This window comes from Lucilia sericata, unplaced genomic scaffold, assembly GCF_015586225.1.
Source record: "Lucilia sericata isolate MDLA Ls3-8-SP2 unplaced genomic scaffold, ASM1558622v1 Contig000176F_arrow, whole genome shotgun sequence".
Taxonomy (NCBI): domain Eukaryota; kingdom Metazoa; phylum Arthropoda; class Insecta; order Diptera; family Calliphoridae; genus Lucilia; species Lucilia sericata.
This window is the reverse complement of record NW_023994204.1, coordinates 166,577-194,148: the sequence shown is the minus strand read 5'-3', so window position 1 is coordinate 194,148 and position 27,572 is coordinate 166,577. Positions and strand designations below refer to the sequence as shown.

General features: G+C 27.7%; 1 protein-coding gene across 2 annotated transcripts in view; it reads right to left on the bottom strand.

Annotated features, from left to right (window-relative positions):
* Positions 1-27,572, bottom strand: part of LOC119601594 (heparan-sulfate 6-O-sulfotransferase 1) — a 290,206-nt gene that overhangs the window by 215,117 nt on the left and 47,517 nt on the right. The gene's annotated exons all lie outside the window — the stretch shown is intronic.

Here is a 27,572-nt window from a genome sequence, read left to right as displayed (position 1 = left end):
AATTTTGCTCCAGTTTTTGTTTAATTTTTCAAAACAGAGTGTGATGTTGTTAATTGTTCACAGCTCAGCGTTAAAATTATATAGTTTATGAAAATAAGGAAAAACTAAAACAAACAAATTACAGCTAAATACCGGAACATTAAGCCAACATATATATGGAATAACTAAATGATCCAAAAAAAGTTGTGAAGAAAATGAAATGAAAATTTATTAATTCACACCTCTAGTAATAAATATACAAATCTTAGCACCTTAGCAACGAATGCAACATAATAAATCCCATACTAATTTCTAAAAATTAAAAAAGAAAACTTTCCAATATAACAGCAGAAAAAAAATAATAAGGAAATATAAAGTTTTTATTTAGCATAAAACAAAAACTGCATTTTAATGCTTATTTATTCAATGGAATTGACCATAAAATCAGAGCATCAGAAAAAATAGAAAAAAACACTTTGAATGCATTTTTGTTATGCAGTAAATCTAATCGATTAAAACAATCTTCAAGAAATTTTTATTGTTTTAATGTAGAGCGCACGTGTTGTTCAAAATAAAGGTGCTAGTTGGCAGTTTACAAAGTATTTGAAAGATTTATTTAGGTGAAAAAGGGTGAAATGTTAATAATGACCAAATTTAAATGAAAGTATTGTATGGCATCAAAACATAAAGATTTTCGATAGAAAAGGCTTGAACAATATTTTTCATAGAAAAGTTTTTTCTATTTTCTATAAAAAAAACGCTTTCTTTACAAGTTTGTGAAGAAAGCTTTTCAATAGAAAAGTTTTATTTACAAGTTATAGAAAAGCTTTCTTTACAAGTTTTTCTATAGAAAAGCTTTCTTTACAAGTTTTTCTATAGAAAAGCTTTCTTTATAAGTTTTTCTGTAGAAAAGCTTTCTTTATAAGTTTTTCTATATAAAAGCTTTCTATATAAGTTTTTCTATATAAAAGCTTTCTTTATAAGTTTTTCTATAGAAAAGCTTTCTTTATAAGTTTTTCTGTAGAAAAGCTTTCTTTATAAGTTTTTCTATAGAAAAGCTTCCTTTATAAGTTTTTCTATATAAAAGCTTTCTCTATAAGTTTTTCTATATAAAAGCTTTCTTTATAAGTTTTTCTATAGAAAAGCTTTCTTTATAAGTTTTTCTATAGAAAAGCTTTCTTTGCAAGTTTTTCTATAGAAAAGCTTTCTTTGCAAGTTTTTCTATAGAAAAGCTTTCTTTGCAAGTTTTTCTATAGAAAAGCTTTCTTTGCAAGTTTTTCTATAGAAAAGCTTTCTTTGCAAGTTTTTCTATAGAAAAGCTTTCTTTGCAAGTTTTTCTATAGAAAAGCTTTCTTTGCGAGTTTTTCTATAGAAAAGCTTTCTTTGCAAGTTTTTCTATAGAAAAGCTTTCTTTGCAAGTTTTTCTATAGAAAAGCTTTCTTTGCAAGTTTTTCTATAGAAAAGCTTTCTTTGAAAGTTTTTCTATAGAAAAGCTTTCTTTGCAAGTTTTTCTATAGAAAAGCTTTCTTTACAAGTTTTTCTATAGAAAAGCTTTCTTTACAAGTTTTTCGATAGAAAAGCTTTCTTTACAAGTTTTTCTATAGAAAAGCTTTCTTTACAAGTTTTTCTATAGAAAAGCTTTCTTTACAAGTTTTTTTATAGAAAAGTTTTATTCACAAGTTTTTCTATAAAAAAGCTTTATTCACAAGTTTTTCTATAGAAAAGCTTTATTCACAAGTTTTTCTATAGAAAAGCTTTATTCCCAAATTTTTCTATAAAAAGCTTTCTTTACCAGTATTTCTATAGAAAAGCTTTCTTTACAGGGCTGTAGAGCGCAAAATAATACACCAAATTATAAGCTCGATCTGTGATCACTTCTACTTTTTATGAAAAGTAGAAGTGATCAAACAAGTGATCAAAATATTTATAAAATATCAATATTTTGACCCAAAAAGTCGACGAAACCTAAAAACTCAGTAAATACTGGGTTTTTGAAAAAAAACGCTAATTCTGTGATCACTTCTACTTTTTATGAAAAGTCGATATTTTGAACCAAAAAATCTATTAAACCTAAAAACCCTTATAACTCAGTAAATACTGGGTTTTTTTTAAAATAGGGTTAATCTGTGATGACTTTTACTTTTTATGAAAATATTTTGAGCGAAAAATTCTACCAAACCTAAAAACCCTTATAACTCAGTTAATACTGTTTTTTTTTTTAGAAAATAAGCTCAATCTGTGATCACTTTTACTTTTTATGAAAAATCAATATTTTTAGTCAAAAATTCGACCAAACCTAAAAACCCCTATAAATCAGTAAATACTGTGTTTTTTTTTTTTTTTTTTTTTTTTGAGAAAATAAGCTCAATCTGTGATCACTTCTACTTTTTATGAAAAGTCGTTATTTTGAACCAAAAAATCGATTAAACCTAAAAACCCTTATAACTCAGTAAATACTGGGTTTTTAAAGAAATAGGGTTGATCTGTGATCACTTTTACTTTTTATGAAAAATTGATATTTCGAGCCAAAAATTCTACCAAACCTAAAAATCCTTATAACTCAGTAAGTACTGGGTTTTGTGGGAAATTAGCTCAATCTGTGATCACTTCTACTTTTTATGAGAAGTCGATATTCTGAACCAAAAAATCGATTATAGAAAAGCTTTCTTTATAAGCTTTTCTATAGAAAAGCTTTCTTTATAAGCTTTTCTATAGAAAAGCTTTCTTTATAAGTTTTTCTATAGAAAAGCTTTCTTTATAAGTTTTTCTATAGAAAAGCTTTCTTTATAAGTTTTTCTATAGAAAAGCTTTCTTTACAAGTTTTTCTATAGAAAAGCTTTCTTTACAAGTTTTTCTATAGAAAAGCTTTCTTTACAAGTTTTTCTATAGAAAAGCTTTCTTTACAAGTTTTTCTATAGAAAAGCTTTCTTTATAAGTTTTTCTATAGAAAAGCTTTCTTTATAAGTTTTTCTATAGAAAAGCTTTCTTTATAAGTTTTTCTATAGAAAAGCTTTCTTTATAAGTTTTTCTATAGAAAAGCTTTCTTTACAAGTTTTTCTGTAGAAAAGCTTTCTTTACAAGTTTATCTACAGAAAAGCTCTCTTTACAAGTTTTTCTATAGAAAAGCTTTCTTTACAAGTTTTCTAGAGAAAAGCTTTCTTTACAAGTTTTCTAGAGAAAAGCTTTCTTTACAAGTTTTTCTAGAGAAAAGCTTTCTTTACAAGTTTTTCTAGAGAAAAGCTTTCTTTACAAGTTTTTCTATAGAAAAGCTTTCTTTACAAGTTTTTCTATAGAAAAGCTTTCTTTACGAGTTTTTCTATAGAAAAGCTTTCTTTACAAGTTTTTCTATAGAAAAGCTTTCTGTACAAGTTTTTCTATAGAAAAGCTTTCTGTACAAGTTTTTCTATAGAAAAGCTTTCTTTACAAGTTTTTCTATAGAAAAGCTTTCTTTACAAGTTTTTCTATAGAAAAGCTTTCTTTACAAGTTTTTCTATAGAAAAGCTTTCTTTACAAGTTTTTCTATAGAAAAGCTTTCTTTACAAGTTTTTCTATAGAAAAGCTTTCTTTACGAGTTTTTCTATAGAAAAGCTTTCTTTACGAGTTTTTCTACAGAAAAGCTTTCTTTATTCACAAGCATTTTTGTAGAAAAGCTTTCTTTACAAGTGCTTTTAACAAAGCTTTTTTTTATTTTTTATTGTATGACAAAGCAAATTTTTCTTTAAGCTATCTTCACAAGTCTTTCTTTCGGAATGTTCTATTCTAAAGTAAAGTTTTCTTCATATGTTTTTATTTTATCCATAAGGCTTGTCAAAAAAGTTTACCCAAAAAGCTTTTTTATGAGAAAATTTAGAAAAAATTAAATTGTGTTGTAATTATAGTGACATTTCTCATATTTAATTTAAAAATCAATGTCTTTTCTTTTTCTTTCTAAACCAATATGACCACATGCCAAAGAATAAATAAGAAATGAAACTGTTGTCAAAAGTACCTAAGTCTACTGTCATCCGGTACCTAACTCTAAGAATGTATTAGTAGAATTCTCAAGTCAACATAGTTGCAAAAAATAGTATTGAAAAATATTGAAAAAAAATTATTACATTTCAATTTATACTTTGAAAGGTTTCTTAAGATATTTTGCACATATTTTATCTATAAACATTTTATAAACACGTCTATTTGTTTTTTAATCTATAATATTGAAAAAATAAATTATTTATTTGAAATATCTTTTTCGTTTACGATACGAAAATTTACAACATTGTTTTTTTTTAGTTTTAATTTCAAACAACAAAAATTCAATGTCAAAAAACAAAAAATATTTTTTTTTCGTTTGTAAAAAATATATTATTTTCGGGCTATTAAATGAGTTTAAATTGTGCAAAAAAATTATAAAATATAATGTTAAGTGATAAAAAATATTTCAAAGTGCTATTATCCTCAAATTTTCGCGAAAAAGTTTTGAAGTTTGGAGAGAGAATAAAATTTTTACATATGTGTTGGATTTACACAGCACTCGTCTGTGAGAAGAGCGTAATGTTATTGTTGTAAAAAAATGACAGCGTTTCACTTCTTGTTTATTCTTTGCCACATGCCTTTAAAATTTTGAATTTTTATTTATAAAACTCATGTTTATTCTATTTACATTTCAATTGAACGACTCATTGTAATAATTTTGTTACAAATGTTTTTTATTTGACCCCTTTTTTCTGATAAAAACAAACATTCATAAACATTTCAAACTGTGGCAAGATTCTTTAAGTATGTATGTATGTGTTTTTTTATCCAGTTGTGAAGAGTAGTAGTGAGATGGTCTGCAGTATAGAGAGTTGAGTGGCAGGGAAAGTAAATAAAGTAGAAATCTGTGCTTATGGAGGAGTGCATTATGTACGACTCTGGGGTGCAATTGCTTGGATGGGTGGTTGCTTGGTTCGTTGTTTGTTTGGTTTTATACATGGATAAATTTGTACGTTACGCTTGTGCCCATATGGTTCATTACAATTTTCCAAAAAAATGAACTAAATCTAAAATGTACTTGGCAACAAAATTGAAGTAATTTAAATAAATAAAAAAATCAGAGGAAAATATTTCGGCCTTAAATTTTACGTAAAAAGAAATCTGCTGCAAATGTTGCTTGGGATGATGACATTTAATCATGAACTTAATATTGTTGATGATGTGTTAGAAATTTATATTCTTCATTTTCCAAGTAACATTAAATTGTATGCTGCAATTAATATTTTTCCAAAAATAGTATTTTTTTTTTTGTTACGCCCCTTCATTATTATTTATTGTAATGGAATCTAGCTGTGTCGTCTACTATATCACAGCCACGGTAATCATCTTTATTGGTCGATGTGATTTTAATGGTATTTGATTGTGTCATTAATTAATGTGTGACTGTCTGATGGGCTGTGCTACCGTATAAAAAAAAACTCAACAATAATTCATAATCTATTTTTATGAGTTTTTCTTATATTCTTTTTCGGTTAAAGCAACTTAATGAAATATTTTTTATCATTAATCAGCATTTGTTATAATTATTTTTAAATTAGTTGATTTTAGTCTATGGTGTAAGAATAATATGAAACACGTAACTGCACCCAAAAATATGAAACCTTAAGATTTATTTTTTAGAAAATATAAAACTTAAGGTGTTAAGTTTAGATGATTCTTAAATTTTTTATTTTAAAAATAAGACTAATTTGTCATTTGTCAAATTTTTTTTTATGAAATAATTTTAAAATTTATTTTTAAATAAAAAAATTTGACATTGGAAATGACTAGCTGTCTATGATGATAAATGGAAATATATACATAATATGGAATTAAAAAAACAACAAAAAAATTAGAAAGCAAATGTTTATTTAGAACTAAAACAGAACAAGAACTTAACTAGAATTGAACTAGAACTGAACAAGAACTGAACAAGAACTGAACTAGAACTGAACTAGAACTGCACTAGAACTGAACTAGAACTGAACTAGAACTGAACTAGAACTGAACTAGAACTGAACTAGAACTGAACTAGAACTGAACTAGAACTGAACTAGAACTGAACTAGAACTGAACTAGAACTGAACTAGAACTGAACTAGAACTGAACTAGAACTGAACTAGAACTGAACTAGAACTGAACTAGAACTGAACTAGAACTGAACTAGAACTGAACTAGAACTGAACTAGAACTGAACTAGAACTGAACTAGAACTGAACTAGAACTGAACTAGAACTGAACTAGAACTGAACTAGAACTGAACTAGAACTGAACTAGAACTGAACTAGAACTGAACTAGAACTGAACTAGAACTGAACTAGAACTGAACTAGAACAGAACTAGAACAGAACTTAGAACAGAACTAGAACAGAACTAGAACAGAACTAGAACAGAACTAGAACAGAACTAGAACAGAACTAGAACAGAACTAGAACAGAACTAGAACAGAACTAGAACAGAACTAGAACAGAACTATAACAGAACTAGAACAGAACTAGAACAGAACTAGAACAGAACTAGAACAGAACTAGAACAGAACTAGAACAGAACTAGAACAGAACTAGAACAGAACTAGAACAGAACTAGAACAGAACTAGAACAGAACTAGAACAGAACTAGAACAGAACTAGAACAGAACTAGAACAGAACTAGAACAGAACTAGAACAGAACTAGAACAGAACTAGAACAGAACTAGAACAGAACTAGAACAGAACTAAACAGAACTAGAACAGAACTAGAACAGAACTAGAACAGAACTAGAACAGAACTAGAACAGAACTAGAACAGAACTAGAACAGAACTAGAACAGAACTAGAACAGAACTAGAACAGAACTAGAACAGAACTAGAACAGAACTAGAACAGAACTAGAACAGAACTAGAACAGAACAGAACTAGAACAGAACTAGAACAGAACAGAACAGAACTAGAACAGAACTAGAACAGAACTAGAACAGAACTAGAACAGAACTAGAACAGAACTAGAACAGAACTAGAACAGAACTAGAACAGAACTAGAACAGAACTAGAACAGAACTAGAACAGAACTAGAACAGAACTAGAACAGAACTAGAACAGAACTAGAAACTAGAACAGAACTAGAACAGAACTAGAACAGAACTAGAACAGAACTAGAACAGAACTAGAACAGAACTAGAACAGAACTAGAACAGAACTAGAACAGAACTAGAACAGAACTAGAACAGAACTAGAACAGAACTAGAACAGAACTAGAACAGAACTAGAACAGAACTAGAACAGAACTAGAACAGAACTAGAACAGAACTAGAACAGAACTAGAACAGAACTAGAACAGAACTAGAACAGAACTAGAACAGAACTAGAACAGAACTAGAACAGAACTAGAACAGAACTAGAACAGAACTAGAACAGAACTAGAACAGAACTAGAACAGAACTAGAACAGAACTAGAACAGAACTAGAACAGAACTAGAACAGAACTAGAACAGAACTAGAACAGAACTAGAACAGAACTAGAACAGAAACTAGAACAGAACTAGAACAGAACTAGAACAGAACTAGAACAGAACTAGAACAGAACTAGAACAGAACTAGAACAGAACTAGAACAGAACTAGAACAGAACTAGAACAGAACTAGAACAGAACTAGAACAGAACTAGAACAGAACTAGAACAGAATTAGAACTGAACGAAAAAATTCTAAAAGCTGTTTTAGTACAAAAATGCTTCAATTGCCAAAAAGCTCTCTTTATAAAAACATTTCTTGAGTTTTTAAAACATTGTTGCTTTAAAAACTTTGTTTTTTCATTTAGAGAAAAAAGCTCTTTTACAGAAATTTTTTAAAACTCAGACTTTGCAGCAATAATTTTTTAAAAATTATTCATGATAAAAAATTTATAGTTTTCCCTTTTTTGGTTTCCAAAGCAATTTCTTCCGCTCATTAAATTGTTTGTTATTAAGTGATTTTCCGCATTCTGTCAAGTAAACGCCTTTATACTTGTGTAGAATTTATCAAACATACATTTGTCTTATATTAATTAAATACATAATGATCAAAAACGTAATAAAAAAAGTAAATTTTGTTGTTGTTGTAAGATTTTTATTAACCAACACTTGTTTTATTTAATGACAATTTATCACTTAATACAACAATTCTGGCAGTCTCGGAGGCAGTCAGTTAGGCAGAGGCAGTCTTTTGGTTGGCAAATTCAAATAAACATGAATAAAAATTAGTAAAAATTGAAACAAACATATTTGTACTTGGTACCAGAAGCGCTAAATTACACTAAACTAATGTTGAATAATAAAAAAAGATATAAAAATAAAGAACGACTCAGAACGACAGACAAATTTTATATGTTGAAGAGTAATAAATCTTAAGAATTTATTAAACGAAAACTTCTTGTTCAATGACTAAACGGCGACAATGACAATATATTCGCGTATAAATACTGATGATGATGGTGATTGTGATGACGACGACAACAACGATGTTAGAGGAGTATAACTCTGACTCCAGCACGGGAACGACAGACGGCAAATGACAATAAAGCAACAGGCGCGTTTAGAGGAATGAAAAAATATAAAAAAGACGTGACAAAGCTACAACACAACTTGCCAATAAATACAACTTGAAATTAAACAAGATTATTGTGGAAATAAAATTGAAATAATAAAAAAGGAAAAGAATAAATAAAGAAGTATGATGTGTTCCATTATTACTAATACTCGTCGTTGTTTAAACATAAAAAAGTGGGTATAAAAGTACAACTAAGATAAACCTACCCGAACAACGACCAACCAACCAACCGAGAAACCATCTTGGGACGCAACAGGAGTAGTATATTTTACTTATACATCATTTTGAACTGTGAACAACAAATTAATAATAATAATATACGCGGAAATTGATAAATGTTGTAATAATTTTGCAAATGTGAAATTATCAAAATGATTGTAAATACAATAACGCACATTTATACCAGTTGGTACTAAATATTTTATTGTATACTTATTGAACTTATTCCTATTTGTACATTCATATAAAAAAAAAAACCAACATAAGGGGACAAAGAATGGGCTTGTTAATTTATGGCTTTAAATGACAGGGGGATCTAACTGCCTCTTTGTTAATAGAAGTGGATAGATTTTATTGCCTGTTTGTTGCTTTTTTATAATTTTTTATTATTTTTATAAATTTTATTGATGTTTTACATACAGTGGTGGCTACGATTTTAGCACACTTGGTATATGTTGCCTATAACATAAAATATTTCCTATAGTTCTTAACTTTTTTAACAAATTATTTTTTATGCGTAACACATGTCCTTCGATGATCACGACACATTACATTTTGTTCCACTACTTTGTTGCATATAGATTTTTTTCTTTCCAAAGTACATCTACCCCCAAAAAAATATTGACATAAATTTAGCACAAAATTAAAAAATCATTAAAAAATTAAAAATAAAACAAAACAACCGGCTATATTTATCTTATTGCACTTAAAATTTTATATTTTGTGGAATAGTTGCAGATTTTGATAATATCATTTCTCCTCCTGGACATAATCTTCACCAGAACCCTCTAGAAATTTCATGACATAAATATTAACTTTCAGCCCATAAATTGGCAAAATTCTTGGTGATTTCTGCTTTTATTTGTTGGTCCATATCATGTTATATGTTCTCTATTGAATTGGAATCGAGAAAATATACTGGGCACTGCACACATGACAATCCCGCTCGCTTCCAAGCAGCTCATCTCAGCACTTTTAGCATATTTACGGTCGATGTCGACCAAAAAACGCCATCTTTGTCCTCCGATTTTTTTTAATAAAGTATTTAAGATCCTATTTTGATAGTCATACGGATCCATTTCTGCATCCAACATCAATATAGGACCAACAGCACGCCAAGAAAATGCAATGAATACCATGAAATTTCCCCCTATTGTGATATATGATTTCTCTGGAACACTTTAGCTTTATCTGCATGATTGGAGGATACTAGTTGAAGATTAATAGGATCAAATTTGATGGAAAAATGTAATTATGCTGTACTCCAAACATGCAGCAACAACCAAAGTGTACATTTAAAAGCATAAAACACAATGGGTGAAATATGACGAATTCGGAGGCGTTTTCCGGGCGTAGTGGAGGTTTTATACGCAAGGTGGATGCACAAATGGATCAGTATGACTATCAAAATAGACTGTTAAATATTTTAGTAAAAAAATTAGTGGACAAAAGTTCAGTTAAATGGCGTTTTTTGGTCGACAATGACCCAAAATATGTTAAAAGTACAGAGAGGAGCTTCTTGGAAGCGAGCGAGATTGACATGTTTGCAGCGCCCAGAATAATTTCTAGATCCCAATCCAATAGGGAACATATTAAACGAAATGGTGCAACAAATAAAACACAAATTCCTAAGAATTTTGCCTATTTATGGGCTGAAAGTTAAAATTTATGTCATGAAATTTCTAGTGTGTACTGGTGAAGATTATGTCCAGGAGAAGAAATTATGTTATCAAAATGTGCAACTATTCTACAAAATATAAAATTTTAAGTGCAATTACATAAATTTATCCGGTTTCTTTGCTTTATTTTTAATTTTTTAATGATTTTTTTTATTTTGTGCTAAACTTATGTCCAGATTTTTTTGGGGGTAGATGTACTTTGGAAAGAAAAAAATCTATATGCAACAAAGTAGTGGAACAAAATGTAATGTGTCGTGATCCTCGAAGGACATGTGTTACGCATAAAAAAGAATTTGTTAAAAAAGTTAAGAACTATAGGAAATATTTGATTTTATATTTAACAGATACCAAATGTGCTAACCTCATGGCCGCCACTGTAGGTAGTGTGTTCAGATGTTTTATTATTAGATACACTGAGAGAAACAACTTTATAAATTCCTAAAGCTTTAAGCTTAACTGTCAGAAAAAAAAACATGAAAAATGTCTTTGTGAGAGACTTTCGTTGAAGTAAAGAAGTTATTTTTAAAGCTTTAAAAAAAGTTTTGTGTAAGTAAAAGCTTTAATTTTTGAAAAAGCTTTAATTGAATAAAAAATGTATTTCACAAATTTATTTCATAGAAATAATTTATTGTAAAGGAAAATAATATCCAAAAATATAAGTTATATTGTTAATATTATACAAAGCTTTATAATACATTTTAGAAAAAAGCTCTTTTAAAATAATGTCCTTAAAACCCCCTTTTGGAATTGTCTCTAAAAGCACTTTTTAGAAAAAATCCAAAAAGCTCATTGTAGATATATCTAGAAAACATAAAAGAAAGTTTTCAAGATATTTTTTCCAAAAAAGTTACTTTTGTAAAAAAAAGCTATTTTTGTAAAAAAGCTATTTTTGTAAAAAAAAGCAATTTTTGTAAAAAAGCTTTAAAAAGCTATTTTTGTAAAAAAACTTTAAAAAGCTATTTAAAAAAAAAAAAGCTTTAAAAAGCTATTTTTGTAAAAAAAGCTTTAAAAAGCTATTATGTATTTAAAAAAAGTTTTAAAAAGCTCTTTTTGTAAAAAGCTTTAAAAATCTATTTTTGTAAAAAAGCTTTAAAAAGCTATTATTTAAAAAAAAAAGTTTTAAAAAGCTATTTTTTTAAAAAAGCTTTAAAAAGCTATTTTTGTAAAAGATATTTTTGAAAAACTCGATAAAATAACATTTTTGAGAAGAAACCCCAGAAAATTTATTGAAAAAAAAACTAAAAATAAGAAAAACCGTTTCTGAAAAGAGATAACTCTTTCTGTAAAAAGCTCCTTTTAGAAAGGTAAAAGAAATCCTTTTTTAATGAAAAATGCCAGAAAATTCAGATTTTATTTTGCAAAAAAGCTCATTCTGAAAAAACTTTTTGAAGCAATTTTTAATAACTCTTCTTGACAAATATTAAACGAGACATTTTTTCAAAAGCTTTTTAAAATTCTTTGTGTTGGGGTTGTTTTTTTTAGTTTTCTACTTGTTTTTCAAAATACTTGTTATATTTTAAAATTCAAATTTTGTATTCAAATTTTATTAGTTTTTTTAATTGAGTTGGCATAGTCTTTGGAAAATTTATAATAAAAATTGTTTTTGGGTATGTTGTTTGAAAATTTAAAAGTTTTAAATTTGAACGTATGGAATATTTGAAAATATTTTTGTTTTGATTTAGTAACCTTTGTTTTGAAAAATTATTTTTATTTTGTTTTGCATAGGTAACATGTTTGAAATTTTGAATATATTTTTAAATTTGTTGTTTTACTTATGGATAGAAATTTTTTTAAATTGTATAGGCTTTGCTTTTGGAAAATTATATTTTTTTTGAAGTTTGAGAAATTATTCATTCAAGCAATAGAAATTGAAGTGTGAATTTAAAAATTTTGAAAATATTACGGAAAATAAATGTAAAAATAGTTGTGATAAAATAAATAAAATATGAAAGGATTAGCTGAATGATAAATACAAAAGAAAAGGACATTCGCCTAAAATAAAAACAATTTCGAAGGAAAGGATAATTTTTAAATAAAAAAAAGGATATAAGTGAAATAAAAATTATTTAAATGAAAAGGAATAAAATAGAGATTAATTCTAAAATTAATACATAAACAATATAAATTGAATTTTGTGAAGTATATAATAAAATTAACATATTTGAACAGGAAAATTAAAACAAATAAAAAAAAACATGTAAGAAAAATTTAAATAAAATTATATAAATAAAAAAAATTTTTGTTAAAAAAAAAAAAAAAAAAAAAAAAAAAAAAAAAAACATTTTAATAATAAAAACAGTGATGGATGAATTAAAAATCCTAAAATTAAAAAAAAAATAAAACAAATGAAATCAAATATATCATAAAGCAAAATTAATTGAAAAAAAAAAAGAAAGAAATATAAATAAAGATTTACATTTTGACTATAAATATTTTTTTTAATACTTTGAAAAAAAAACATTTAAAAAGAAAAACAATCCAACAAACATTTTGAAACTCAAATAAGAGAAAGAAATAAAAACACATTGCTACATTTTCAAAATAAAATAATTGATGATAATTTCAAGAGTCCAATGAAAGTGAAAGTGTATTTCGAAATCTGTTGGAAGTCAGTATCCGGATCGAGTCATAATATAAACAAATTGATTTAATTTTTATTAATTTTTAATATTTTCATTAATTTATATAACTGTGTTTTTTTTTTTTTTTTTTTTCTTTGTACTATTATAAAATTTTAAATTGTTCTAAGAAGCTGAAATGTACATTTCATCGTTGAACCAGAAATATGTAAGTTTTATTTACTTATAATAATTTTTAAATTATAATTGTTTTTTTTTTAATTTTAAACTCTAATTTTTTTTTATAATAAAATTTAATTTGTAATAGTATTTGTTCATTGTCGTTATAATATTTTAACATGGAAACGACTTTGTACAAATTATTGTTTTCAAATTTTGTTAATTATTAAATTTTTTTTTAAATTTTGTTCAATAAATAATTTTTATATTTTATTTAATGGGAAAATGAAAACTATGTGTTGGTAATTTTTTTTGTTATTGAGTTGTGGAAATCTTTAGGGATAGATGGCATAAAGTCACAATAAAATATTTTGTTTAATTGGGATTAATTCATAAATTGACCAGAATTAATCAAGGTGGTATTTGGATACCAACGGGGTGGGTTATGGTCTAGGAACAATGAAAACGGTTCCCTAGAAAATATTTAAATTCAACGTAAACTTAGAACGTCACTGATGGAACCCAAAAGTGTTGCGTAATTATTAGTGACGTTACAAATGGCACCCAACGGGAACATGACGTTTTGATTTAAATGTAACTTAATTGTCAAAATGTTTTGATTAATAATTGTGCATTAAATGAAAATGTCTTGTAGGATTGATTTGCTACAGCCAGTGGTATTATTGCATATACCAATGTTGCACAGTGGTATAGGAAAAAAAAAGAGGGAAATAATTCGGTAACTTCTAAACGGTTAATCCGATTTTAATGAAATTTGGTATGCACAAAGAGGAGGTGTTGTCGTGTTTTGAATTTGGACCTTATAGGCCAACCAGGGGCCCGGCGGGGGGTCCTCAAATTAGGACACCTCGGCTATGTTAAATTTTTAAAACGATCCTATTTCTTCATTTGAGTTCCGATTTAAAAAAAATTTCGTATATAGAATCTCCTCATCGAGCACTATAAAAAATGTCGTCGTAGCAGTAAATTATCTCTTATAGTTTAGGAGATATTCGCATTTGAATATTAAAATTTTAAAATTTTTACCGTCCTTACTTTAGTTTTTTTGATAATAGCAGGTCCAAATATTTCCGATTTTCGCCATTTTTTTTTATTTGCTTAACAACAAGTTTATATACCAAGCAGTGAAAGAATTATGTAAAAATCATGACTGAGTCCAAAGTTATAGGCATTTAAATTTAAAAAATTAAAAAAAGGCGATTTTTTGTCTTTTTTTGGGAAAAAAGTATCTTTTTCTTTTTAAGTTATCTAAAAAGTTTCTAAGAAGATGTATATAGAATTTATACTTTTTGGAAAGCTGACTTTACATAAAATACGATAAATGAAACAAAACCTAAAAATTTTTGATACCGAGGGGACCAGGTCCATCCAAAAAAACCCTATTTTTTATGGAAAATTAAATTTTGAGCAAAAATTCTCAAATCGCATAGTCGATATCAAATTATAGTGACCTGTTTTATATGACCCAATAAGTTCTTAATCATTTTGTAACGGGTTTCGATAACCCCGCCCCTGGTATGGATATAATAGGCAAAAAACCAAAAAATCCCATTTTTGGGATTTTTTAAAACTTTTTTGGGAATTCCGGGATTTCTAATAAGAAAATTCGAAATTTTTATTTAATTTTGGATTTTGAGTAAAAAAATCTACCTAACTGTAAAATTTCATCAAAAAATATTCATAAATAAAATTTTTATTGCAATTTGAAAAATTTGTATCTTCGCAAAAACTGAATAAAAAACATTTTTTAATTTTTTTTAAAAAAAGTATTCCGCGAATTTTTTAATTTTCAAAAATTATATACAGTTTTGAAAAATAGACAAAATTACCTTTCCATTGATATATAACATGCCTACCTAATGTTTTTTAAGTGACAAATTAATTAGGGAAAACTCAACATCTTTTAGAAAATTTGCCTAGCACTATTATTTTCATCCATATATGTAACAAATTTAAGAGTTAACCTTATGGATGAAAATAATAGTGCTAGGCAAATTTTCTAAAAGATGTTGAGTTTTCCCTAATTAATTTGTCACTTAAAAAACATTAGGTAGGCATGTTATATATCAATGGAAAGGTAATTTTGTCTATTTTTCAAAACTGTATATAATTTTTGAAAATTAAAAAATTCGCGGAATACTTTTTTTAAAAAAAATTAAAAAATGTTTTTTATTCAGTTTTTGCGAAGATACAAATTTTTCAAATTGCAATAAAAATTTTATTTATGAATATTTTTTGATGAAATTTTACAGTTAGGTAGATTTTTTTACTCAAAATCCAAAATTAAATAAAAATTTCGAATTTTCTTATTAGAAATCCCGGAATTCCCAAAAAAGTTTTAAAAAATCCCAAAAATGGGATTTTTTGGTTTTTTGCCTATTATATCCATACCAGGGGCGGGGTTATCGAAACCCGTTACAAAATGATTAAGAACTTATTGGGTCATATAAAACAGGTCACTATAATTTGATATCGACTATGCGATTTGAGAATTTTTGCTCAAAATTTAATTTTCCATAAAAAATAGGGTTTTTTTGGATGGACCTGGTCCCCTCGGTATCAAAAATTTTTAGGTTTTGTTTCATTTATCGTACTTTATGTAAAGTCAGCTTTCCAAAAAGTATAAATTCTATATACATCTTCTTAGAAACTTTTTAGATAACTTAAAAAGAAAAAGATACTTTTTTCCCAAAAAAATGACAAAAAATCGCCTTTTTTTAATTTTTTCAATTAAAATGCCTATAACTTTGGACTCAGTCATGATTTTTACATAATTCTTTCACTGCTTGATATATAAACTTGTTGTTAAGCGAATAAAACAAAATGGCGAAAATCGGGAATATTTGGACCTGCTATTATCAAAAAAAACTAAAGTAAGGACGGTAAAAATTTTAAAATTTTAATTTTCAAATGCGAATATCTCCTAAACTATAAGAGATAATTTACTGCTATGACAACATTTTTTATAGTGGTCGATGAGGAGATTCTATATACGAAATTTTTTTTAAATCGGAACTCAAATGAAGAAATAGGATCGTTTTAAAAATTTAACATAGCCGAGGTGTCCTAATTTGATGACCCCCCGCCGGGCCCCTGGTTGGCCTATAAGGTCCAAATTCAAAACCTAAACTCGACAACACCTCCTCTTTGTGCACACCAAATTTCATTAAAATCGGATTAACCGTTTAGAAGTTACCGAATTATTTCCCTCTTTTTTTTTTCCTATACCACTGTGTGTTGTGTAGTTTAATTGATTTAATTTAGATTGTCAAATTTCGTTATCCTATTTTTGTCTAAATATTAGTTGTGATGAAATTTGAAATTCTGTATGGTGAATTTAAATATTTGAATATATTTTTTTTTTTGTTTGAATTTTGTTGTGATTCCATTTTGAACTTAAGTTTCTACAACTCAAAACTTTTATGATTATTCGAATTTTTGTTGGTTTGCTTAAAAGAAATTTTAAAATATTTTTTTTTTTTTTACATTTCAAATTTTGTTTATTAAACAATTTTTTTATCACTGTTTTTAATTCGATTCTTTTACGCGTGTTTTAAATATATTTTTTTTGTTTTTGTTGTTTATGCATTTTGAATTGAATATTTTTTTAAGTAAATTTTGTTTAATTGGGATTAATTCATAAATTGACCAGAATTAATCAAGGTGGTATTTGGATACCAACGGGGTGGGTTATGGTCTAGGAACAATGAAAACGGTTCCCTAGAAAATATTTAAATTCAACGTAAACTTAGAACGTCACTGATGGAACCCAAAAGTGTTGCGTAATTATTAGTGACGTTACATTTGCCAAACGTAAAAAAGCTTTTTAAAAAATAGGCTTTTAAAAAAGCTTAAAATAACTTATGAAAAAGTTCATTTTGAAAAAGAAAATTTCTTTTGAGAAAAGCTCTTTTTTAAAAAAGCTTTTTAAGAAATAAGTTAAAAAACTTTTCAAAAAAAAAACTTTTTTATAAAAAATAATTTTTTTTTAAATGGTTTTTAAATTTTTTTTTTGAAAAAGATTTTTAAAAATATGTAATTTTTAAAAAACTCTGTTTGGAAAACGCTTATTAAAGAAAATCTCAGAAAATCCATTTTTTAAGAAAAACTTTTTAAAAGCTCTTTGTGATTTATAAAGCTCGAAATAGTAAATTAAAAAAGTTAATTTTAAAAATAAAAAAGTTATTTTCAAGAAAAGCTCTTTTTAAAAATTTGTTTGAAAACTAAGTTTAAAAAGCTTTCAATAAATAGACTTTTGAAAAAAGTTGTTTATGTAAAAAACTTAAATTTTTTAAATAGTTTTATAAAAAAATGTTTTTTTTTTTTTTGAAAAGCTCTTTCTTGAAAAAGGCTTTTAAAAAAGTTCCTTTTGAAAAACACTTTTTGTAGAAAAATGTCAGAAAATCCATTGCAGAAAACAATTTTTTAAAAAAGTATTTTTAGACGTTTTTAAAAGCTTTTTTCAAGAAAGAGCTTTTGCAAAAAAAAAAAAAACGTAAAAAAAGTTATTTCTAAAAAAGCTTCGTAAATACTTTGATTTACATAAGCATAATTATAAAAAGCTTTTTTTGTTAAAAAAAACGTTTTAAAATGCTTTTATTTTCATTAATTAAAAACTTCATCTTTAAAAACAAATAATTCGAACAACAAAATTTAGAGAAATAATAAAAAAAACAATGGAGCTTTTTAAAGAAATATATATGATTTAAAGAGCAGAAACTATACTCAACATTTGATGATATTTTTCTCTCTGTTTACTATTCTGAAGTGTCTTCAACATAAATATCCATATGCAGTATTTTATTATTCATTGACTTTTTTGTTCTTTTTTTTATTTCTTTGTAGTTTAGTTAATGTTTATTAGAAGTTCAAGTGTTATTAAACTTATTACGGAGAGCCCAGGCCTAGACAATATTCAAATGGGGGGAAATTTCTTTATGACTCTACAGACAAACTACAAAGAAAGCAAACTAATAAATGCAATATGCCTTTAGTAGCTGTTTTAGCAATTACATTTACATTTATGTTATCTTTTTTTTAACATGGAAACATTTTAAGGTTTGCCCAACGTAAAGAGAAAGGCAAATAAATTAAAAGTGCCAACCTAAAAGAACTTTTAGGGGGAAATAAATAAATTATATAAATCGTATAATAAATATGAATAAGTGGAAAAACCAATGTATTAATGCATAAATTAGAGGTTCGTTGCGAAAGTCGGTGGAGTAATTGACACTTGTTAAGGTCTATTTTAAGTTTATTTAATTTAAATGTGATTTTCAGTAGAGCTTTGTAAGAGATCATTCACAGGCTTGAACTCATAAGACAAGATTTTAGAAAAAAACTTAAGAATAAAAATGTTAACTCTAATTTAGACCTAATGGCACATAATTTTGCTAACTTACTACTAACTCTTCAACGTCCCTTCATAACCCCTAATAATCAGCATACTAATGCTATTTACTAAACCATAACAACATCATGTCTATTGTCTGTTTTTAATATTACAAAGAATTTCTTCATTTATTATTGTATAAAACTGAAACAACAAGTGTCTTTTTCAATTTTTATTATCTGCCACATGGTAATTTCCTCTTGTAAATGAAATAAAATTAATAATAAAAAAATAAACAGCAATAATAATAAAAACGTTTAAAAATTTGTTGTTTGAGCTTGTTAGTTGGTGTATTAATTCTATTTTGTTTAATATAATTTTTTTCTTTACATATTTTGCCATTTCAAGCTAAATTGGCAGCTTTATTGCATAATTTATGCCGCACACAGAGAAAATGTGTGAACATTTTTTTAAATAGCACAATACACTTACATATAAATGTATGTCCCTGTAGTTCAGTAGGCCTATGATTACAGAGTTGAAGAACTTCCCAGGAGGCAAAAAAAAAAGTAGCACGGAAATTGGAACAAAAGCAATGAAGTTAAAACAGTTTTACATAGAAGGCATGGTCTAGTATACTTCTAGTTTAGATATAGATCAGTTCTAGTTCAGTTCTAGTTCAGTTCTAGTTCCGTTCTAGTTCAGTTCTAGTTCAGTTCTAGTTCAGTTCTAGTTCAGTTCTAGTTCAGTTCTAGTTCAGTTCTAGTTCAGTTCTAGTTCAGTTCTAGTTCAGTTCTAGTTCAGTTCTAGTTCAGTTCTAGTTCAGTTCTAGTTCAGTTCTAGTTCAGTTCTAGTTCAGTTCTAGTTCAGTTCTAGTTCAGTTCTAGTTCAGTTCTAGTTCAGTTCTAGTTCAGTTCTAGTTCAGTTCTAGGTTCAGTTCTAGTTCAGTTCTAGTTCAGTTCTAGTCAGTTCTAGTTCAGTTCTAGTTCAGTTCTAGTTCAGTTCTAGTTCAGTTCTAGTTCAGTTCTAGTTCAGTTCTAGTTCAGTTCTAGTTCAGTTCTAGTTCAGTTCTAGTTCAGTTCTAGTTCAGTTCTAGTTAAGTTCTAGTTCAGTTCTAGTTCAGTTCTAGTTCAGTTCTAGTTCAGTTCTAGTTCAGTTCTAGTTCAGTTCTAGTTCAGTTCTAGTTCAGTTCTAGTTCAGTTCTAGTTCAGTTCTAGTTCAGTTCTAGTTCAGTTCTAGTTCAGTTCTAGTTCAGTTCTAGTTCAGTTCTAGTTCAGTTCTAGTTCAGTTCTAGTTCAGTTCTAGTTCAGTTCTAGTTCAGTTCTAGTTCAGTTCTAGTTCAGTTCTAGTTCAGTTCTAGTTCAGTTCTAGTTCAGTTCTAGTTCAGTTCTAGTTGTTCTAGTTCAGTTCTAGTTCAGTTCTAGTTCAGTTCTAGTTCAGTTCTAGTTTCAGTTCTAGTTCAGTTCTAGTTCAGTTCTAGTTCAGTTCTAGTTCAGTTCTAGTTCAGTTCTAGTTCAGTTCTAGTTCAGTTCTAGTTCAGTTCTAGTTCAGTTCTAGTTCAGTTCTAGTTCAGTTCTAGTTCAGTTCTAGTTCAGTTCTAGTTCAGTTCTAGTTCAGTTCTAGTTCAGTTCTAGTTCAGTTCTAGTTCAGTTCTAGTTCAGTTCTAGTTCAGTTCTAGTTCAGTTCTAGTTCAGTTCTAGTTTCAGTTCTAGTTCAGTTCTAGTTCAGTTCTAGTTCAGTTCTAGTTCAGTTCTAGTTCAGTTCTAGTTCAGTTCTAGTTCAGTTCTAGTTCAGTTCTAGTTCAGTTCTAGTTCAGTTCTAGTTCAGTTCTAGTTCAGTTCTAGTTCAGTTCTAGTTCAGTTCTAGTTCAGTTCTAGTTCAGTTCTAGTTCAGTTCTAGTTCAGTTCTAGTTCAGTTCTAGTTCAGTTCTAGTCAGTTCTAGTTCTAGTTAGTCAGTTCTAGTTCAGTTCTAGTTCAGTTCTAGTTCAGTTCTAGTTCAGTTCTAGTTCAGTTCTAGTTCAGTTCTAGTTCAGTTCTAGTTCAGTTCTAGTTCAGTTCTAGTTCAGTTCTAGTTCAGTTCTAGTTCAGTTCTAGTTCAGTTCTAGTTCTGTTCTAGTTCTGTTCTAGTTCTGTTCTAGTTCTGTTCTAGTTCTGGTTAGTATTTAGACAATTGGAAAAATGTTATCGAGAAATTGATACATTAATTCCCTTTATAACTGTTGGGGAACACAAACGAAGACATGCACACATGATCAGAAGATAGGAACAACAGCAAATGTTTATATTGTTGGCGGCAATATTTGAAAAATAAAGTTTAAGTTATTACGAACCACACACTAACAGTCTGAACTTCATTATAAAAAATTACTCTATTAAGTACACTTCCATACATACGAACAAACCACATGCACTGCACTAACGAGGTCTGTTTTAACAGTTCTTGCACAATCAGAAATGTTCAACGTCGAATTTTGGTAACGTTTCTCGAATTGGAGCAATCATACTTTGGTTCCTAAAATAATAACTTTTCAGATAGAAGTCCTTCTCTACAGAACCGTTTAATATACAAACTTCAATACATTTATAAAACATTCAAATAAAAATAACTACTGTATTTTTTTGCCATTAAAGTGTCACACATACTTAGAAAACGAGAAATATACATAAAACAACAATTGCCAGTTATAATGACGCTGAGAATGAAAATGATGATGATGACGATGACAACGACTTTTAGTGACACTTTGAATTAAGTGTCATTTTATTTTTATATAAATACAATATAATAATAATGATAGGCTACACATTCCTGACTCTCCTCTTACTCTCTTTTCGCAGCAGTCACAATAGCAAACAGCAACATTGACAATATACACAACAACATGTTGAGAGAATTGATAATTTATTGACAGCCCAACTAAATAAACTTACAACTGCAATAAAAACTGCGACACGCAGCCACAGCAGCGTCAGCACTGTCAGCATCAGCAGTGTCAATTTCAGCCAAAAATAAAATACAAAAATGTGTTATTTCACACACATGCATGAATACTTAATTAAAAACATATTAAGGAGTGTATGTTTTTTTTTATTTATTTAATTTGGTGAAAATTCTCAAGAGGATTCTTCTTAAGAGGATTTATGAAATGTGTTTGAATGAGTGTGTCGTTAAGCAGCCCAACAAATTGCCATTAAATTTTTTTTAAGTGTTTTTAATATTTTAATGAATTAACAATTTACATAATTTGTGGGTATGAAAATTTGTTTCAGTTGATGTGTGTTAAATCTGTGAATCTAAAGTATAGCTGTAGATCAAATTTAATCGAGATCGAATTTAATTCTGGCTCTGTTATAGTTGAGATCTAGCTCAGTTCTAGTTCAGTACCAGTTCAATTTTAGTTTAATTCTAGTTCTGTTCTAGTTCTAGTTCTGTTCTAGTTCTGTTCTAGTTCTGTTCTAGTTCTGTTCTTGTTCTGTTCTAGTTCTGTTCTAGTTCTGTTCTAGTTCTGTTCTAGTTCTGTTCTAGTTCTGTTCTAGTTCTGTTCTAGTTCTGTTCTAGTTCTGTTCTAGTTCTGTTTCTAGTTCTGTTCTAGTTCTGTTCTAGTTCTGTTCTAGTTCTGTTCTAGTTCTGTTCTAGTTCTGTTCTAGTTCTGTTCTAGTTCTGTTCTAGTTCTGTTCTAGTTCTGTTCTAGTTCTGTTCTAGTTCTGTTCTAGTTCTGTTCTAGTTCTGTTCTAGTTCTGTTCTAGTTCTGTTCTAGTTCTGTTCTAGTTCTGTTCTAGTTCTGTTCTAGTTCTGTTCTAGTTCTGTTCTAGTTTCTGTTTAGTTCTGTTCTAGTTCTGTTCTAGTTCTGTTCTAGTTCTGTTCTAGTTCTGTTCTAGTTCTGTTCTAGTTCTGTTCTAGTTCTGTTCTAGTTCTGTTCTAGTTCTGCTCTAGTTCTGTTCTAGTTCTGTTCTAGTTCTGTTCTAGTTCTGTTCTAGTTCTGTTCTAGTTCTGTTCTAGTTCTGTTCTAGTTCTGTTCTAGTTCTGTTCTAGTTCTGTTCTAGTTCTGTACTAGTTCTGTTCTAGTTCTGTTCTAGTTCTGTTCTAGTTCTGTTCTAGTTCTGTTCTAGTTCTGTTCTAGTTCTGTTCTAGTTCTGTTCTAGTTCTGTTCTAGTTCTGTTCTAGTTCTGTTCTAGTTCTGTTCTAGTTCTGTTCTAGTTCTGTTCAGTTTTGTTCTAGTTTAGTTCTAGTTTAGTTCTAGTTTAGTTCTAGTTTAGTTCTAGTTTAGTTCTAGTTTAGTTCTAGTTTAGTTCTAGTTAGTTCTAGTTCTGTTCTGTTCTAGTTCTGTTCTAGTTCTGTTCTAGTTCTTTCTAGTTCTGTTCTAGTTCTGTTCTAGTTCTGTTCTAGTTCTGTTCTAGTTCTGTTCTAGTTCTGTTCTAGTTCTGTTCTAGTTCTGTTCTAGTTCTGTTCTAGTTCTGTACTAGTTCTGTTCTAGTTCTGTTCTAGTTCTGTTCTAGTTCTGTTCTAGTTGTCTAGTTCTGTTCTAGTTCTGTTCTAGTTCTGTTCTAGTTCTGTTCTAGTTCTGTTCTAGTTCTGTTCTAGTTCTGTTCTAGTTCTGTTCTAGTTCTGTTCTAGTTCTGTTCTAGTTCTGTTCTAGTTCTGTTCTAGTTCTGTTCTAGTTCTGTTCTAGTTCGTCTAGTTCTGTTCTAGTTCTGTTCTAGTTCTGTTCTAGTTCTGTTCTAGTTCTGTTCTAGTTCTGTTCTAGTTCTGTTCTAGTTCTGTTCTAGTTCTGTTCTAGTTCTGTTCTAGTTCTGTTCTAGTTGTAGTTCGTTCTAGTTCTGTTCTAGTTCTGTTCTAGTTCTGTTCTAGTTCTGTTCTAGTTTGTTCTAGTTCTGTTCTAGTTCTGTTCTAGTTCTGTTCTAGTTCTGTTCTAGTTTTGTTCTAGTTCTGTTCTAGTTCTGTTCTAGTTCTGTTCTAGTTCTGTTCTAGTTCTGTTCTAGTTCTGTTCTAGTTCTGTTTTTTCTGTTCTAGTTCTGTTCTAGTTCTGTTCTAGTTCTGTTCTAGTTCTGTTCTACTTCTGTTCTAGTTGTGTTCTAGTTCTGTTCTAGTTCTGTTCTAGTTCTGTTCTAGTTCTGTTCTAGTTTGTTCTAGTTCTGTTTACTTCTGTTCTAGTTGTGTTCTAGTTCTGTTCTAGTTCTGTTCTAGTTTGTTCTAGTTCTGTTCTAGTTCTGTTCTAGTTCTGTTCTAGTTCTGTTCTAGTTCTGTTCTAGTTCTGTTCTAGTTCTGTTCTAGTTCTGTTCTAGTTCTGTTCTAGTTCTGTTCTAGTTCTGTTCTAGTTCTGTTCTAGTTCTGTTCTAGTTCTGTTCTAGTTCTGTTCTAGTTCTGTTCTAGTTCTGTTCTGTTCTAGTTCTAGTTCTGTTCTAGTTCTGTTCTAGTTCAAGTTGTTCAATTTTAGTTTAATTCTAGTTCTGTTCTAGTTCTGTTCTAGTTCTGTTCTAGTTCTGTTCTAGTTTGTTCTAGTTCTGTTCTAGTTCTGTTCTAGTTCTGTTCTAGTTCTGTTCTAGTTCTGTTCTAGTTCTGTTCTAGTTTGCTAGTTCTGTTCTAGTTCTGTTCTAGTTCTGTTCTAGTTCTGTTCTAGTTCTGTTCTAGTTCTGTTCTAGTTAGTTCTAGTTTTAGTTCAGTTCTAGTTCAGTTCTAGTTCTGTTCTAGTTCTGTTCTAGTTCTGTTCTAGTTCTGTATAGTTCTGTTCTAGTTCTGTTCTAGTTCTGTTCTAGTTCTGTTCTAGTTCTGTTCTAGTTCTGTTCTAGTTCTGTTCTAGTTCTGTTTAGTTCTGTTCTAGTTCTGTTCTAGTTCTGTTCTAATTCTGTTCTAATTCTGTTCTAGTTCTGTTTTAGTTCTGTTCTAGTTCTGTTCTAGTTCAGTTCTAGTTCTGTTCTAGTTCTGTTCTAGTTCTGTTCTAGTTCTGTTCTAGTTCTGTTCTGATTATGTTCTGGTTATCTTCTAGTTCTATTCTGGTTCTGTTTTCGTTCTGTTTTCATTCCGTTCCACTGCTGTTTTTTTGAAATTTTGAAACATTTTTTTACAAAAAAATTTGCTACTATTTAAATAAACCCTTATTTAAACACTCAATATTTATTTTATAAATTTATTTGCTAACATTTATTATTTATTTGTATATTATTTATTTATTTAACATTAATTTTTCTGGCGGTTTAAAAATGTTCATTTACTGTTAAATAAATGCATTTTTTTAAATTCACAATTTAGAAACACATATCAATTAAATGTATTTTTATGTAATTTATAAAAAAGAAACATGTATATAAAAATGTTTTTATTTGATATTTACTAAAGTGTAACAGCAATTTAATTAAGTGTTAACATTTTTTAAAATATACGAAAACGAACAAAAAGACAAGCGGACAGACAGATAGACAAATACAACAATTTGTAAATGCATGTACCATAATTATGCTCAAATGAACGCTTCTGAACAAAAAAGATTTAGTGGTAATTTGATTTAATAAATAAAAAAACAAACATCACTTGTCGAATGGATGTAATAAACAAATCAGTCACTTTTCATTTAGTAAAGTATTTAAATAAATTATGTTTTTTAAATGAGTTTTTTTTTTTTTTTCATTAAATAAATGATTTTAGACGGAACTATTAGGCGAGTTCTGTAGGGATTTTTGAAAAGTATTCTTCTTATTGTTTTGATAAGATACTTCTTTAGATATTATGCTATTTGTTTTAAAATTTGTTGAGTTTAAAACTCTCTAGGGGCCTAATCGTTGGTTGTGATTTTATTTTGGGAAAATTTTTGGGATTTGAAAAATTTTTAATGTTTCCTATTTGGTAGTTTTGAAAACAAAATTAAAATTTTATTGGGATTACTTACAGCAAAATTTATAGAAACTATTCGAAATCTTTAAGCTTACCTAAAAAGATAGAAGGAAATAAAATATTAATTAAATTAATTAAAAAATTCATTAAATATAATACTGAAATTCTACAAGAGATAAAGTTCTGTTCAAGATTTGTTGTTTAATATTTTTATTAATGTCAAGATTAATTTAATTGATTTTGAGATTAAAGTTCAATTAAAATTTTCATATTAATAATCAATTCAATTAATAATTTAATTAAATTAATGTAATAAATCTATTAAAGATTTCTTCAATCTAATTAAAGCAATAATTGTTTGGCAAAAAAACTCTGTCTTTAACAACCTTACAATTCCAATTAATTGTATCAATTATTTTGGCGAAAGGAAAACATTTTACATTATTTTGCCTAATTAATTAAGTTTAGCTTTTGTAAAAATAACCTCCAATCAAAAAAAAAATCCTAAAACAAACACTTTATAAAATTTGAAAAATCTTTTATCTTGTATTAATTTCGCAATACCAACGTTAGATAGACAGTTGGCTATACCAATTCTTATGCCAACAATTTATTATTGTAAATCATGTTTTAATAATCAATTCATTGTAAATGGATCAGCAGTAGTCGCTATACGGATAAAATTGCATAAATTTCATTTGAAAAACATTAGCATTTACAAGATTGCAATTTTAATTGTAACCAGGTACTAAGACTTTTAGTTGCATTAACAATTCTAAAGCGCTGCTATAGGTTGGCACGAGTGTATCTATCGTTGGAACTGTTTTAGTTGTTCGATACGTTGCAATTTGATTTGGAACGCAAGCTAAAAATACTTACAACATATACTTACATACAATGTTTAGTATAAGTTGCACTTGTACTAGTATATATTAAGATTGTTGTTAAAGTACATATAACTAAAAACCAATTTGTTATCAATTCCAATCATACATATTAAGTTCATTGAATAGTTTTGTTTGTGGAACCTTTTTTTTTTTTTTGAATGGAAACAAGTTAAGTATTTGTGTATGATGGATTGGAATAATAGGGTGTTGGTGTTTGTTTTAGATGTCAACAATATTAGTAAACTAAAGCTTTTGGTTAAAGAAAACCTACTAAATAAATACTTTTATTCTGATCTTATTACAGGATTTTTAGTCTTTTCTTTTTTAAGAATTTTTCTTCAAAGGCACTTATGCTGTTTATGTGTTTAAAAAAAATACTTTTTTTTCTGTAAAAGGTTTTCTAAGAACTTTTTTCCAAAAAAGCTTTTTACGTAATGTTTTCTAAAACTCTTTTTGTGATTTTTTTTCTAAAAAACTTTTTATGAGCATTTTCTAGTGTTTCTTAGGTGTTCTAAAACTCGTTGAACGAACTTTTTAAAACTCTTTTTTGAGCTTTCTAAAAGCTACTTTATTAGCTTTTTCCAAAAAAAAATTAGAAAAAATTTACAAACTTTTTTCTACAAGTTTTTTATAAGCTTTTTATAAACTCTTTTCGAATAAACTTGTTAGGAGCTTTTTTCTAGAATTCTAAAATTTTTCAAAGAAAATAAGACCTTTTTATATAAGCTTCTTTCTAAAAAGATTTTTACGAACTTTTTTCTAAAAAGCTGTTTACGAACTTTTTTTCGAAAAAGCTTTTTTCTAAATGATCTTTTTTGTAACAAATCTTTTTAAGATCCTTTTTCTAAAAAGCTTTTTATTAGCTTTTATGGGATTATTTACGTGCTTTTTCTACACAGTTTTATAGGAGTTTTTAAAGGCTTTTTTCTAAAAATTTTCTAAAGTGTATAGAAAAGTTTTTATATAAAAAACTGTTTATTTTACGATCTTTTTCATAAAAAGATTTTTATAAGCACTCTTATAAATAGCTTTTACAAGGTTTTTTTATAAAATATTTATTATAAAAAAAACTTTTCATGAGTTTGTTTGTAATATTATAACTTTTTTATAAAACTTTTTCTTGCTTTTTTGAATAGCTTTTTACTAAAACTTTTTAATAAAAAGCTTTACAAAACCTATTTTTACAACTGAGACCTATTTTCGTTAATAAATTATATTTTTTTTACTAAAAAGCTTTCATCAGGCTATTTTTTTTTTTTTCTAAAAAGCTATCATCAAGCTATTTCCCGAAAATTTCATAAACCTCTTTCAAATAATACATTAAGTATTTTACTGAA